Genomic DNA, 4500 nt, shown 5'->3' on the forward strand with positions numbered 1-4500 from the left:
GATATGAACTGGATATAACCAGGGCTTATAAGAAAATTAGAAGAACATGTTAGCATGCTTAGAAGAATTTATGAATAAACAAGAGATAAAGAGCCTTGTGAGATATGAAATGGTTACTTTTAATGACATTAAATTTTAAAAGTTTCATGTAAATAAAATGAATATATCGAAGATAAGAAGGAAAGCTGAAGATTAGAGACAAGTTTTGATAAAACTCATTTCAAATGTATAGAAAACTTTGTCAAATGTATGAGAATGTGAGTCATTCCCCAATTGATTAATAGTATTAAAACTCTACATAATCATGAAAAAATGCTCTAAATCATTATTTGTTAGAGAAATGCAAATTAAAATAACTTTGATCCTATTATATCTGTGAGTGGCTACAGTGATAGAAGGGGGAAATGACAAAATGTTGGAAGAGATTGTGGAAACATTGGGACACTAATACACTGTTGGTGAAATTGTGAACTGATGTATTGGAAAGCAATCTGGAATTATGCCCAAAGAATTATAAAATTCTGTATACCCTTTGACCTAGTATTACTACTATTAGCTCCGGTTGGCAAAGTGAAAAGGGAAAAATAACTTTTATGTTTTAAAATATTTATAGCTTCTCTTTGTGGTGTTAGAGAACTGGAAAATAAGGGGATACCCATCTTTTTTTTTTTTTTTTTTTTTTTTTTTTTTTGAGGCTGGGGTTAAGTGACTTGCCCAGGGTCACACAGCTAGGGAGTATTAAGTGTCTGAGACCACATTTGAACTCGGGTCCTCCTGAATTCAAGGCTGCTGCTTTATCCACTGCACCACCTAGCTGCCCCCAATACCCATCATTTGAGGAATGGCTAATGCTAAACAAGTTGTGATATATGATTGTGATAGAATATTATTACTGTGCTGTAATAAATGATTGAGCGTGTTGATTTTAGGAAAATATAGTCCAAGCAATCCCAATAGACTTTAGATAGAAAATGCCATCTGCATCCAGAAAAAGAACTATGAAGATTGAATGTAAACCAACACATGCTATGTTCACTTTCTTTTTTTTGTTTTTATTTTCTCTTATGGTTTTTCCCTTTTCTAATTTTCTCTCCCAACGTGATTCATAAAGCATTGTGTATTAAAAATAAATAAATGAAATAAAAATATGGAAAAACCTGTATGAAATAATGAATGAAATAAGAAAATCCAAGAGAACATTGTGTATGGTAACAACAATATTGTTCTAAGAACAACTGTGAATGATTAAGTTATTCTGAGTATTATAGATATTTAAATTAACTACAGAGGACCTCTGAAGAAAGAAGATGGGTCCTCTCCAGAGACAAATGGGAATATGCATAGTATGCTTTTTATATTTTTGTGTGTATGTGTCTGTACATATAACTATGTCCATATATCTGTGTGTGTGTGTTTGTGTGTGTGTGTCTTTGTCAAATGGTTGCCATCCCTAGTGGGGGGTGGGAAAGGAGGGAGACAGTTTGGAATTTAAAACGTAACAAAATAAATAAATTTGAAAAATAGGTAAAGAAGGGGTACTACCAAGTTACTTCTCTGACACAAATATGGTCTTAATACTTAAACCTAGAAAGCCAAAGCAGAAAACTATAGACCAATTTCCCCAACGAATGCAGTTGCAAAATTTTAAGTGAAATATTAGCAAAGAGACTAGAGTAACATATCTTGCAAAGATCATATATTATATAGTTCAGCTAGATTTTTACTAGAAAAACTAGAAGCAGTCTCATATTAGAATAACTAACCATAATTGGTTGTATCAATAATCAATAAAAATCATTCTAGTTGCTGCAGAAAAAGCTTTTTTTTTTAATTTTATTTTTTATTTTATAATTATAACTTTTTTTTGATAGTACATATGCCTGGGTAATTTTTTAACAACATTATCCCTTGCATTCACTTCTGTTCCGATTTTTCCCTTACTTCCCTCCACCCCTTCCCCTAGATGGCAGGCAGTCTTATACATGTTAGATATGTTATAGAATATCCTAGATACAATATATGTATGCAGAACCGAACAGTTCTCTTGTTGTACAGGAAGAATTGGATTCAGAAGGTAAAAATAACCTGAGTAGAAAAACAAAAATGCAAACAGTTCACACTCATTTCCTAGTGTTCCTTCTCTGGGTATAACAACTCTGTCCATCATTGATCAATTGGAACTGAATGAGATCTTCTCTATGTTGAAGATACCACTTCCATCAGAATACATCCTCATACAATATTGTTGTTGAAGTGTATAATGATCTCCTGGTTCTGCTCATCAGAAAAAACTTTTGACAAAATACAACGCCTATTCCTGTTTTAAAAAGATACTAGAAAGCATAGGAATAAACAGAATATTTCTTAAAATGTTAAGTAGTATCTATCTATCTAAAACCACTAAGTCAGCATTATCTGCAAAGAGGATAATATAGAAGCTCTTCCAGTAAGATCAGAGGTGAATCAAGGATGTCTATCACTACTATTACTATTCAATATTGTATTTGAAATGCTAGCTGTATTAAGGTAAGAAAAAAAAAGTAGAAGGAATAATCACACATAAAGATCAAACAAAGCTCATTTTTTGGTTGGCCTAGAGAATCAATTAAAAAACAAATTGAAACAAGTTCAGCAATGAAGCAGGATATAAAATACATCTGCATAAATCATCTGTATTTCTGTTTATTACCAGTAAAATAACAGCAGAAAGAAATATAGATATTCCATTTAAATAACTATAAAGTATTTGGGAGCCTACTTGTGGAAGCCTACATGAACACAATTACATAATACTTTACACAAGTAAAGACATTGACAAAATTTTATAAATTAGAGAAATGTGAATTGTTCATGGATAGGCCAACCCTTTTCCCTCCCCCCACCAAATGTTACCTAATGTTACTTACCAATCAATCTAACAATTATTTTATAGAATTAGAAAAACATGATAATGCATCTAGAGAAATAAAAAGTTGAAAATCTCAAGGGAATTAATGGGGGAAAAAAAGGATTGGAGGGCAGCAGTACCAAATCTCAAACTATATTACAAAGCTCTGATTGCCAAAACAATTTGGTGACAGTGGCCAGAGTATCAGGCTTAAAGTCAGGAAGACTCATCTTGAATTCAAATTCAGCCTCAGACACTTAGTAGCTATGTGATACTGGACAAGTCACTTAACCCTATTTGCTTCAGTTTTTTCTTTTCTATAAAATGAGTTGGAAAAAGAAATGACTCCAGTATTTTTGCCAAAAGAACCCTAAGTGGAATTGTGAAGAGTTGGATACGACTGAACTTGATCAATGAGGCCTAGTATACAGAAACAAAGGAGCACAGTAGTTTTGGTTGGTTGTCCTTCGTTTTTTTTTTTTTTTTTTTTTTTTTTTTTTTTGAGGCTGGGGTTAAGTGACTTGCCCAGGGTCACACAGCTAGGAAGTGTTAAGTGTCTGAGACCAGATTTGAATTCCTGTCCTCCTGAATTCAAGGCTGGTGCTCTACCCACTGCGCCACCTAGCTGCCCCTGGTTGTCCTTCGTTCTTGAAGAACCCTGAAATGATGTCACCATATTAGGTCCAGTCACAGTGTGTCTTGACTATGTCTGATCAGACCAATATGAGCTTGGAATACTCTGCCACAAGTTGGATACAAATAGATTCTATGAACTTCTGGGGTAGCTTTTCTAACTTTGCTAATCTATTGTTTTCTTTGGACTGATTCAGTTTTGCTCCTAGAGCACAGCATCTTCTCTGATGAGGGCCTACTATGCTGGGCCTTGTGCCAGTGTCTCCCATATCATATAGTCGATACTAATATTCTTATGAAAGACCTTGAAAGTGTCCTTGTATTGCTTTTTCTGACACCTTTTGGGTGCTTGTCCTGTGTGAATTCTTCATAAAATAACTTTTTTTGCTTAGTATATATTTGGTATTTGAACAGTGTGGCCAGCCCAATAGAGTTGCACTCTGCAGTAGAGTTGGAATTCTTAGCACTTTGAGAAAGGACCTCAGTGTCTGGTGTCTTTCTTACCCTTCCAAGTGAGCTTCAGAATATTCCCAAGACAATTCAAATGGAAGAGATTCTATTTCCTGGCATGGTGCTGGCATACTGTCCAGGCATACAATAATAAGGTCAGCACAATGGCTCTGTAGACCTTTAACTTGAAAAGACTACAAACCAAAACTAAAGTGGAGGGAATGTTGGTGCATGATTTTTTATTTGCAGATGATTGTGCACTCAATGTAGCTGCCAAAGCAGAAAGGCAACAAAGTATGGATCAGTTTTCTGCAGCTTGTGCGGATTTTGACCTCACAACACCAAAACAACACAAGTCCTCCATCAGCCAGGACTACACCATCCATATGTGGAACCATCTGCTAAAGTAAATGGTGAATTTTTGAATGCTGTGAATGAGTTCTCTTACCTTGGCAGTATACTTTACAGAGATGTCCACATTAATAATGAAATGAAAGGATAGTGTGGGAGGGAAGTATTAGGCTGATTAT

This window comes from Sminthopsis crassicaudata, chromosome 2 (assembly GCF_048593235.1).
Source record: "Sminthopsis crassicaudata isolate SCR6 chromosome 2, ASM4859323v1, whole genome shotgun sequence".
Lineage (NCBI taxonomy): Eukaryota > Metazoa > Chordata > Mammalia > Dasyuromorphia > Dasyuridae > Sminthopsis > Sminthopsis crassicaudata.